The following is a 12,655-nucleotide window of genomic DNA, read 5'->3' on the forward strand; positions in this document are numbered from 1 at the left end:
TTGGAAACCTGTAAATGGATTCTGGGGAATTAGGTAACCCCTGATGAGGACATTATTGTCCCAAAGGTAGTTAGCTGGATACCAAAGTGAAACCAAACCAGACATGCGCCTTTGGATCATCTCTTTTCAAACCAAATAAAACCAACATTGGACAAAACCATTGCTGAACTTGGCTTCAATCCATATCATCCCCTGTTTTCTGCCTTCGTTTAGATATGTCACATGCTTACAGCTCTAACACACGGCCTGCCTGTCCACCCAGCGGGGAACCTGACCGCAGTCAGCCTGAAGGTGTAGGGCTCTGCGGTCTGTAAAACGCTGCGGTAGTGTATCTGAGAGTGTAATTACCAGGTCACTGTGATTTACAAAAACTTTCTCATCGGAGACATAATAACTAAACAGATCGTACTTCTGCTTGAGTAATTTAAACACTTGATGTGTCCCCTGAATCTCTGTTAACACGAACAAAGGCAGGAATTGATTTGCCACGCTACCTCCGTCTGCATATTTCACTTCCAATCTCTGGGCACGCTGGTTCCCTTATCCTCATGGAGTTTCTTTTTGGACAGAAATCCCACATTTTTCAATGAATCGTGCTTATTTTGGATGTCAACATGATGCAGGTGTGTGAAGATTTAGAGGAAGGATATGAGTTTGAGATATAAACGATTTGGGTTTCAGATACGGTAGGCCAGAGAGACTTACTTTTTATGGCCAAATGGAATGGTAATATATTTGGACATATGGAATTCACGTTATGTCTAATTTTCTTCAATGTTGTTGGCAGGGAAGCCATCACGAGAGGAGCGGCTTTCGGTCCCTGGTGGTTTTGCTTAAGCAGCGGAGCGTCACCAGCCAGCATTTGGTTCTCACATTGCTCGTCTGCTCAGGCTGCAGAGCCACAGGCTGCCAGTTAATAAAAGGACCATCTCCTGTCAGTGTTGGGGGAGTTAAAACATTCAAATACAGACACAGTACCCCTTCTAGACCTCACCATGCTTAGGAAGTACCTGGAGGGAGACAGTACTATAATAATGTGATAGGAGGAAGCATCTGAGGCAAGTGTGGACTCCAAGTAAAGAGAATTGGAACTCAGACTTCCTTCACTCCTTCAAGTCTTCAGAGCCAAAATGGAATATGGAGATGATCCAAGACAGTGTTTGTTAAAGTGGGATGTATTTGCCCATGCTAGCAGGCATGCTTGGTTACAAGGTGTTGGTACAGGCACTATTCTGAGCACCTTACATATATTGACTGATCTAAAATCTCAGAATAACGCACTGAAGTTGGCACTCTGATTACCCTGATTTTGCAGATGAAGAAATTGAGGCACAGAGAGGTTAAATGGTTTGCCCAGCACCACAAAGTGAGTGGCAGAAATGGGATTTGAACTCGGGCTGTCTGGCTTCAGGATCTGAGCTCTCAGTTACTACACTGTACCTATTGGTTTCATGTGTGTCTATGTTAGTGTGTATTTGAAACTAAGAGATTACTAGGTTACTAGCTATTTCTTCTCTGGATAAGCCTAAGGGATGCGGGGTGCTGGTAATCCATTCGGTACAAGTATGGTGCCCAAATGCGCTTGAGGATGAGTCAGATTTCCAGTGATGGGATCTTCTACAGTAACACTTTAGAAGGATGAGTATTATGATATTTTATGCTATGAAATTAAAGCCAATATGCCTATATTAAATTATAGATTTATTTAACATTTATAGGTATACTGAATATCTATGTATATGGCTTTATTCTTTTCAGGCCTATATTTTCCCTCCCAAATGGCTAAAATTTTGAAGGCTGTATAAGAGTGATTCATTTTGGGAAACACTGATTCTAGTTCAAATCTTTTATTTTATGAGTGAGGAATTCAAAGTGTGGGTTGTTGCCCTCGCCGGTTTGGCTCAGTGGATAGAGCATCAGCCTGCAGACTGAAGGGTCCCTGGCTTGATTCCAGTCAAGGGCACATACCCGGGTTTCGGGCTCAAACCCCAGTAGGGGGCATACAGGAGGCAGTTGATTGATGATTCTCTCTCATCATTGATGTTTCTATCTCTCTCTCCCTCCCACTCCTTTCCTCTCTGAAATCAATAAAAATATATTAAAAAACAAAGAGTGGGTTGGTAAAGCAACCTACTAAAAGTAACAGACTTTTCCTATCAAATTGTTATAGTACCGTCTCCCTCTAGGTCAGTGGTTCTCGACCTTCCTAATGCCGCGACCCTTTAATACACTTCCTCATGTTGTGGTGACCCCCAACCATAAAATTATTTTCGTTGCTACTTCATAACTGTAATTTTGCTACTGTTATGAATTGTAATGTAAATATCTGATATGCAGGATGTATTTTCATTGTTACAAATTGAACATAATTAAAGCATAATGATTAATCACAAAAACAATATGTAATTATATATGTTTTTTCCGATGGTCTTAGGCGACCCCTGTGAAAGGGCCTTTCGACCCCCAAAGAGGTCGCGACCCACAGGTTGAGAACCACTGCTCTAGGTACTTCCTAATCATGGTAAGGTCTAGAATGGGTACTGCGTCTGTGTTTGAATGGTTTTAACTCCCCCAACACTTAACAGGAGAAGGTCTTTTTATTAACTGGCAGCTGCTTTTTGAACTCTTACTATGTATCAGGTACCATTTTCAGTGTTATTCTGAGGCTTATACTATTTAAATTTAATTACAACTTGTAAGGTAGATTCTATTGTTATTATCTCCATTTTATAGATAAGGAAACTGAGGCTTAGGAAGGGTATGTAACTTGCCCTGAGGTCACGTAGCCGTAAGGGATGGAGTTGGGAATTGAACCCCAGTCTTTCTAATTCCAGAGCTTACGATGTCATCTTCTCAAGTACATTTCCATGCATGTGCAGTCTTAGCAACCTCAGCAGTTAATTACACAACAATTCCATCTGCATTTCTTTCAGTGTCACAGGGCCTCCCACTGCCTCTGTTTACTGAGATTAGCTGTCATGAAACCTAACTTCAGAAGGAAAAGCTGGGAAGTACTACACTGAAGGGACCTTCTTCAAAAAAGAGCTATTTGAAAAATTTCAAAATAAATGCAGTTTAACACTGAAAGCTATCAACATCTCTGCCACAGTAGTAAACATGCCCCATTTTAATGTGATGAAATAATGCCTAGAATACAAAAAAAAATTTAAATGGTACATTCACAAATGTTTTGTAATATCATGATCATGTTTTCATAACAATATAATGTCACTTGGCAGAGATGAGCCAAATATAATTTCATTTCTCCAGCAATTCTCCCTCAGCCTTCTGCTTTAACCCTCATCTCGTTTTGTACTTTTAAATTATACTAGACGCTGATATTACTTCAGTGACAAACACGAGCCTTCAGGTAAGTCTTTCATGAGGAAGAGAACATCCAGGGTTTCTTTATAAACAGCATCTTGATTAATTGCCACCCTTTGGTGATGATGAAATGAAGCAAGTTAATAACATCTGTTCCCATTGCCAGTGGAGGATGGTGGCTTCCAGAGAAGTGTCAGTGCTTTGTTCCGAGGCTGTAAACCTGATCTTCTGCCCTAAACAAGCGGAACCCACTGGAGCGAAGCTGCCGTGTGAGGAAATGTATTCCAAGGGGAGCACCACAATCACTTCCCCAGTTTTCTCTCATCACAGCCAGATGAGTCAAGTGTTATTATCCCCACTTTACAGACTTGGGAAACTGAGGCCTCATAACCAGCAGGCAGTGGAAACAGACGAACACCCTCATCCACCTGCTTGTAAACTCACTCATGTGCTGGGGCAGGAGGAGAGTGGGCAATGCACAAGGGAGTCCTCAGAACACACACGTTCCTGATGATGTCTCTCTCCTCATTGCTTCCATTTTCTAAACACTTTTTCTGTGATTAAGGAACTGAATTGTTGATGAGGCAATAGGCAGCACATAGCAAAACTCCCAACGGAATGCATTCCCTCTACATGGGGGGTTGGGAATAGCATGGAGCACTGCTTTGCTCTCCCATTGAGAAAAGGCCTGGACATCTGGCCCGTACCTGGCAGTCTGGTCTTTGGGCATAAATACGTATTGCCCTCACTAAGGGCTGTTACTCAGGCCAGCTGGTCTGTTCTGCCCCACAAAGTGGATTACACCAAAAGTATATCATCTCAAGGAAGAAAGTAGAAATCTCATAATGAAACATTTTCATCCTTGAAAACCAGGATGTGCCACAGTTCAAAGAAGGACTATTTATTCCCACAGTTGGGATGGATGTAATAATATCTGATCATAAAAGGGATAGACTCTAAGATCTAAACTCCCCCCAGAATAGTATCCTGATGCCTTACCATGGTCCACAAGGCCTTCCGTGATGGCCTCTGCTTGGTCTCTCCTTCCCCAGGAGGTCTGGATCATTCACACCTCAAGGACTCAGCCGTGTCCTCAGCTGGAATGCCTAACCCACTGACCTACTCAGGGTTCACTTCTCCATGTTTCCATCTCAGCTTAAATGTCACTTGCCCAGGCAGTTCATTCAGGCAGGCATGGCTTTCTACCTGATCTTATAATTTCCCATCTTCACAGCATTGATTGCTCTATGAATCTCTATGCTTTGATTTCCTGTTACTGTCTGTCTCCATCACTAAAAACCTCCCTGAAAGTAGGAATGGTCTCTGGTCTGCAACTGTTTCCTCAACACCTAGAAGATTGCCAGGCATGTAGTAGATGCTTAATGAATACTTGTGATTTTTAATTAATAAAACCAAGGGCATAAATATCTATACTAATAAAAGAGTAATATGCTAATTAGACCAGACATCTTCCGGACATCCTTCTGGACGTTCTTCTGGACAAAGCCACAGTGGTGGGGGCTGAGGCAGAGGCAGTTAGGGGCGAGCAGGTCGGCAGCAGAGTGCATTTAGGGGCAACCAGGCCTGTAGGGAAGGGCAGTTAGGGGCAATCAAGCAGGCAGACAGATGAGCGGTTAGGAGGCAGTGGGCCCAGATTGCAAGATTGGGCCTAAAATGGCTGTCAGACATCCCCTGAGGGGTCCTGGAATAGAGAGGGTGCAGGCTGGGCTGAGGAAACCCCCCTACCTGTGCATGAATTTCGTGCACTGGGCCCCTAGTAGTTTATATAATTTTACATTATATAACTAGCCCTTTTTTGTAATGGAAGTACTCTGAGTTCAAAGGGAAAGGCCATATATAATAGGAAGGTTTGTCAGTTAATTTATTATTTGCTAGATATTTTTAGTATTAACTAAATTCTCTTGTTTCCATTAAGCATCATCTCTAAGCTCCTTCTTCCCAACTCTGAGCCCACTCATGTAAGGCACGTGCCACCTTCCTGCCTCAACCCCCTCATCTCCTCTCCAGCCATTTCTATTTCTCTCTCCCCCTGTTAGTTTCATCAATCTGATCAGATGCTCCCCCAGCTTCATGCATTTCCATCACATGCCAACACCCTTAGGAGGAAGTCAAACTCATTAACATGACTTGGAAAATATTTTATAATCCTGCCTACCTCATGTCTCTAGCTTCATTGCTTGCCCCTCACTTTCCTTTCTCTCTAGACTTCAACCATTTTTCTTCAGTTTCCAGAAATCACTAAGTTCTCTCTTGCCTCTGGGCCTTTTCCCTCTGCCTGGAACACCCCAATTCACCAAACTAACACCGAATCATCCTTTAGCTTTGAAGTAAAGGTCACTTCCTTCTGGTAGCTTCCCTAACCATCACACCTTCTCCAGTATGGACTTCTCCAGCGTCTTATTACCCCTCGCCATTGCAGCCCTCATAGACTGCACGTCACTTCCAGCTCCCTCGCTTTCTGCACCCAGCAGGCTGTACTTGTCTTGCATACTCTTGTACCCCAAGTGCTGAGCACTGTGCTTGGTACTTTCTTGCCACTTAGTAATTAAAAAAAAAATAAACTAGAACGAAGAGATGCTTATTGCATGTCTTTAAAGGAAAGCTCCAAGTTGCCATTTGGAGACTTTTCACCAACTATCAAAGTGTCCGAGAAGCCCACTGTGCCCGGAAACCACTTAGGTCCTCTCCCCTTTTTGAATGATTACTGAGCGGCATTGGAACCCCCCAGGGAGTCTTGGCTCCCCATTTAGAGTGTAATGTAAGAAGGCCGGGCCTGGAAGCAACCTTGTGTGTGGTGGTACCTTTCAGCACAGTGAAAACTCGAAAAATAGGGTGGTCTCAGCCAGGGGTCAAATTGCAGATACAGTGCTCTATGTACTTGGCAGTGCTCAGGAGAAAAATACATAATCACGGAGGTATGCGATCTGGTCGGAAAATTCAGACCAGATAGAATTGCAGGGGTGGAAACGCACACACACAAACACACGTAACAATGAACACTCTTATTTGTAAAAACCACATTAATGGATGGCAGCTCCGTACCTCTGAAGTGATTTATAAATTGAAATAATTGCCTCTTTGAACTGTGCAGATATTAATTGACCTATCACTAATGTACATAAGTCTCTAAACCATCCAAACATTACCTAAACATTTTTATTCCCTTTATTCTGGAAATCCAAAAAACCACAAAAATAGGCTCTTTGTTCTGGTGCCAAGGGTCATAAAGAAAAAGCCATCATCTTTGATGACTTTGCTATTCTTATTCTATTTCTTCATCAAATTAATTCTAAGTGAAATAGTGAGTACTCTGAGCTTGAATTAGTCTTCCCACCACCCTTCCTCTTGAACAATCTCGTCCCCAGCACATGGACCCGGTCTGGCTCTGATTTCTCATAATGAGAGCAGGGCAATTCATTATTTTTAAAATTAATTTTAGCTTTGGGTACATATCCCAAACCACCATAGATTGTGGGCGCCCGGCATTTCCTTCCTAAGTAAAATGAGGGAGAAACTAAATTGGCTGAGGCCCAGAGGCGCATAGACTGTGGCAGGCTTGCCGGGAGCGCATGCTGCAAGGGTGATCTTGACCTACAGGATGATCTTGACCTACATTGAAAAGCAGGCCTTCTGCTTAGGACAGAAGCTCAAGGGCAGTGGTTCTACACCAGGGGGAATTTGGCAATGTCTGGAGACATCTGTGTTACAACTTGTTGGAGGGCAGGTGCTACTGGTATCTGGTGAGGAGAGGCCAAAGGTGCTGCTAAACATCCCTGCAAGCCTAGGACAGCCCACAACCAAGAATTCTCCACTCCAAAATGTCAATAGTGCTGAGGCTGATAAATTCTGCTCTCACGTCTAATATATTTAAATTCACTTCCCAACTTTGCTCCTTTATGGTTGTGTGACCTTGGGTAAGTTTCTTGATCTCTCTGAACCTCAGGTTTCTCTTCTGTCAAATGCCCGCTTTGATGGCATTTTTAAAGGGTTTAAAAATATATTCTATTTTAATGCACCTATTAGTGTATTTTAAATAGAAATGCAAATTCCATAATTTGAGGGGAAACTGACAGCTTTTAAATTTCACTTTTAAACCCAAGCTTTATGTTCCCTATATTTGTGCATAATGGAAAAATACAAAATGCATAATTCTATCTATAAAATAGATTTGTTAGTAATTGGCTTTTAAAATATGATTTTTTTATTGATTTTTAGAGAGGAAGGAAAGGGGAGGTAGGGAGAGAGAGAGAGAGAGAGAGAGAGAGAGAGAGAGAGAGAAAGAGAGAGAGAGAGACATTGATGTGTAAACGAAAGATCTATCGGAGCCTGGGCATGTGCCCTGACTGGGAATCTAGTAGCAAGTTTTTGGTGCATGGACTACACCCAACCAACTGAGCCACACTGGCAGGGCTATCATTGACTTTTTATCAGTTTGGCTAAGTAATATTAATTTCAAAATCTCAAAGACCCATTCTGCTTTGGTTGAGTAACAGGAAAGGTTCAATTGTGAATATATACATATTCTAGCATTGACACAGACCCATGGTTGGTAAGCCAAACCTATAATAACACTATTGCTTTAGTTCAAATAGTTAAACAAAAAAGCCTCTAGTTTCTAGTGGGCAAAGACACAGCACTCTAAAAATGCCTAAGAAAGCATAAAAATGGAAATATAAATCATATTCTGATTATTTTTCTATGTGGCATTAATATGTGATATCAGGTTAAGCAAATATAACTTCTATACAAAATTTAATATTTATTTGAATAAAGAAATCAATTTGGACTTGTAACATGTTTTATACAAAAAAGTTTCTTGAAATTGTTATTTAAAACTAGAGGCCTGATGCACGAAATTCCTGCAGGGTAGGCCTTCCTTCCCCCAGCTGCTGGCACTGGCTTCCCTCTGGCACCCAGACAGGGGCTTCCCTCGCAGAGGGAGGCCCTGCTTACCTGCCGAGTTGGTGGCCTGGGCCTCCCTCTTTGGGGCAATTGTGGAGCCCCTCAATTGAATGCCCTGCTGGCCAGTGGCCTGGGCCTCCCTCTGCAGGGCGATCATGGGGTGATGCCTGGGCCCCCGACCAATCGCATCGCACCTGCCTTGGCTGGCCTGGCACCAGTAGGTGTCATAGCGTGGTCGTCCTCCGGAAGGTCTTTCAGTCTAATTAGCATATTATGCTTTTATTATTATAGATCAGAAGTGTTTTGGTTTCGCAAAAAAAAAAAAAAAAATCGTCTGCTTGGGTTTTATATCAACTCTGAATATATTGTCCCAAATTTGAGACATGACAATCATGGTCTAACGCTTCTTAATGCCACCCTTCCCACTCCCGGGTGTTGGCCCTTGTTTAATAGGCTAAAGAGAGAGTCTTTTGGATTTTCTGAAGATGTTTATTGAGTTTCCACTGACATGGATGCTGGGGATATCGTCGTGTCTTGGAACAAACAACTGATCAGCTGACAGTACAGGTGGATGAGTAGGACACAGAATTCCAGAGTCAGAGACGGATGTCTTGACTTCTGGCTAAGTCAGGTGTTAGCTGGTAACCCTTGGCCACCCACTCAACCTACCTGAGGCTGTTTTCTCATCGGAACCATAGGTTAATAGAGTATTTCTCATCTGTTTGTTGAGAGGATGCTGGTAAAAAGCAAGGAGCATGAATCTTGCTATTTATTTTTAAAATTGCTCAGTAATGGCCCTGGCCAGTGTGACTCAGTTGGTTTGGTGTCGTCCCATGCACAAAAAGGTTGCCAGTTTGATTGCTAGTCTGGGCACATGCCTGGGTTGAATGCAGGAGGTAGATGTTTCTCTCCCACATCGATGTCTCTCTCTCTCTCTTTCCTTCTCCCTTCTCTTTCTAAAATACAATTTAAAAAAATTGCTCAATAATGGTTAGCTGCATTACTATAACGTCCATTGTGTTATTGCTATAGCCCAGAAAAGGCCTGTTTTGGAAAAATGGAGACTGTTTTTCTAATCTATGGTAGAATTTAAAAAACATTACAAACCAGGGCTGAATAAACTATATTTCTTAGCATAATGTGTACAAGGTTACCGAATGGGGCCAGCTGTCACAAAACAACCTAGGGTGTTGTTGCTTCTTTTATTTTTTTTAAACTTCTGATGGCCAACTGGATGCGCAATCCAGTAGCTGGACCAGCTTCTCTAAGTCGCATTGTTTACAGATTTTCCTTGGACACAGGTGGGATTATGCAGCAAATCAGTACGCACACATGCAGGGCTTCTCTCTAACTGGGCTTTAGGAAATAAATTAGTTTTCTATAGACAGCTAGCTAATGACAGATTCTAAATGGTTTTGAAGACAAACACAAATTATATGGTAAATAGCATTTATTGGCTTTCTTATTCAAAAAGCAAGGCACGTTTCTTATAGAAAATATAAAAAAGCAAAATTCACCTCTCATCTGAAGAACTAGAGATAATGTGTGTGTGTGTGTGTGTGTGTGTGTGTGTGTACACAGAGCACTTCTTTCAACAATATTTCCTTATTCTATTTAATACTATGGTGGGATCACTAAGTCTTACTATACCAGAGAAGAAGTTAGCCAAGTGTTTCTGTGAAGGACCAATTGCATGAATGCTAGACTAGGGGCCACGTGGTCTCTGTCATAACTACTCAGCTCTGCCAGTGCAGTGAGAAATAGCCACAGACAATCTGGGAATGAATGAATGAATGAATGGGGCCAATTTCACCCCCTGTGCCCTGGATTCCTCCCCCAGACCGCAGTTTGCTGACTTCTGTGCGAAAAAGAGCCTCATCAATACATTATTCAATATAATTGTCCTAGAGTGTCATCAATAGTTACGTTTTGTTATAATAGAGAAATACGATTTTTAATCCTCTAAGCCTTGGAGGTTTCTTAAAGGGTTGTCTTATTAGTGCATATTTTGGGGAGTTAGATATAAACAAACAACAACCAGGCATTAAAGAAAAATAGTTTTCTGGAGGCCAATTAAAAAATGCAAGAACTCTGACACTGCCTGTAATTAAGTGTGTGCTTGTTCCACCACCATCATTTCCAAAATTCCTAATGTTGTTTTGGGAGCAGCATTCCCATGCAATGTGGGGAAACGCGGCCTGTAACTCCTGCCTGGGAGGCAGTCCTGTTGCGTTACGTAGACGGAGCGAGATCAAGCCTCTGCTGCGGCTGCTACCACGATCGTCCCTTTCTCAAATAATCATGTCATTTGCTAATAGCTTGTCCTAAAGGAGGAAAACATAGAGGCCTGGGTTACAGTTTGTGCTCCATGCGAAACAGACTGTGGGACAAATATTAGCATTTAGGAGGTTTATTAGGGAGAGCTGTTAGGGTCAATACCTGTGGATGGGCGTGGGACAGGAGCAGGATGGGGCCCTGGGAGAAGTCGGCTGTGTTGCATTCTCAGCAAAGGCCTCAGCTGACCACATAGGAAGCTCCAAAGCTGGGGTCACCATGCGGCACTGTACTGGGTGGGAGAGAGGGGGCCCAACCTTCCTCTACTGGTGTTGATGAGTTATTGGCTGAGGTTGTCCCTCAGAAGTCTTTTCCCAAAGGGGACAAGCAACCAACAGTTGCCTTCTGGCATCGCTCCCAGCCTCTGGGAGACTAAGACCTTCATTCTTGAAGGGGTTTCCGGGTGGTGCATCAAGGCATTTACCATCGCATAGGGTTAAGACTCGATGAGAACTTGCCCAACTTAATGCTATCCTTGTTAAAAAAATCAATGTGGTGATGTGTGCAGGGAAGTGTGAAATTTTAAGTTTGGTTTAATTAAGTCATTTGGTTTAATAATTTTATTGTCATCCTCTGAATATCAAGACCGACAAACCCTGCATATGCAAGTCACTGCCGAGTATGTGTGAGTTAGAGACAAAAACAAATTCAAGACGCAGGTCTTGTCCTTGGGGAACTTATCGCCTCTTTGAGAAATGCAGAAATATGAGTTATAAACTGAAATGGTCCCAATATTGGGGATGATATAGCAATTCTTGGTCTTAAGAAACCATAGTACACCCAACCCATATGCATGCAGAATTTCTATTTTATTTTGAAGCAACTGCTTTTTATAAGTGTATTATATAGGGTATTAGCAAGAATCATGCCTTGATTTTTGCTGCAGGGGCGTCTGAAATCATAAACAGAATGTAGATGTATGGCAAGGCTTGGAGATTGGCACCATGGCTAAGATTTATTCTTTCCGGTAGACACTTAGTCATCAGAATCCCCTGTGCCAGCTAATGCAGCATCAGCATTCTGATCTATAACCTACTTTTGGATGTCACTTTTTTCACCTGATGATTGCATATATTTTACCAGCATATTTTAGTACATTGCAGGTTTTACTCAAGGGCTTCACTGAATTAAAATAGGACATTAAAAATGTACTTCAACTCTCAAATGAAATGCAGCTTCAGCTCTTATTTTTCACCTGCAAGTCAAAAATGAGGTCCCTGTACAATTAAAAAGCAAAGTGGGACTTAATACTGGCACCTGGAGGGTTATAGACCAAGTTCAAGATTATGAAAAGTATATGTGGAATTCAAATAAGGGTAAAAAAGATCCCATTCAGAACACATAAAATACCAAAATAAGTGCTTCTGTGTGGCATATGTGCAAAATATATATAATCAGATGGGATTTTATAGTTTTTAGGAAATACTGGACATCAATATAGTTTTTCTCAATAAGGCAATTCCATAGCAATGGTTTCATTTATACACCTACTCATTTATTCATTTATTCATCCTTTCACTCCATGAGGGCTGCTGTGTTGCGCATTTTCAGCAGCACTATTGATATTGCTGTCTATGTGGATGGTGCCCCTGGAGCTGGGCAGTACACAGCCTGCACAGCCGTATCTAGTGGCCCTGACTCAACAATACATACTGGGTGAGTATGTGCCAGGCACTGTGGTAGGCCCTGAGAATAGAGCAGTGAGCAAGACAGACTTGGTTCTTGACCTCATGGATCTTTAGTTTAGGGGAACTCAGACAAAAAACAAGTAACTGCAAGAACCAATAAATACAAACTGACATAGGTCCTATGAAGCATGTGGACAGGATAGGATAAGGACCTCTAACAGGAAACCTACTGCTTTGGGCTGGCAGGCAAGAAGTTTTGAGGAAGCAACATTTAAGCTGAAGGATGTTTACTTACGATGTGAAAAGCAAGATCCGGAAGGATATTTCAGGAAAAGGGGGCCATGATTAGGTAAGGGGACAGCCTTGGGATAGCCAAGGACTTGAACCAGACCAGGGTGGCTACAGTGTCGGTGCAGAAATGGGAGTTGGAGGTGATGAGGCTGTAG

At 42.3% G+C, this 12,655-nt stretch overlaps 1 protein-coding gene across 10 annotated transcripts in view; it reads left to right on the top strand.

The window, feature by feature from the left end:
* The window catches only part of LOC138992274 (uncharacterized), a 288,887-nt gene that overhangs the window by 154,558 nt on the left and 121,674 nt on the right, over positions 1-12,655 (top strand). The window contains exon 8 of one of the 10 annotated variants that reach the window (XR_011468081.1): positions 788-849. The exons of the other annotated variants lie outside the window; for them this stretch is intronic. The gene's annotated coding sequence lies outside the window, so the exon portion shown is untranslated. Of the gene's footprint in view, positions 1-787; positions 850-12,655 lie in introns of those variants that run through there. 10 annotated transcript variants of the gene reach the window in all.

The sequence above is a fragment of the Myotis yumanensis genome, unplaced genomic scaffold (genome assembly GCF_028538775.1).
Source record: "Myotis yumanensis isolate MYYU_CA2020_CCGP unplaced genomic scaffold, mMyoYum1.0.hap1 SCAF_14, whole genome shotgun sequence".
Lineage (NCBI taxonomy): Eukaryota > Metazoa > Chordata > Mammalia > Chiroptera > Vespertilionidae > Myotis > Myotis yumanensis.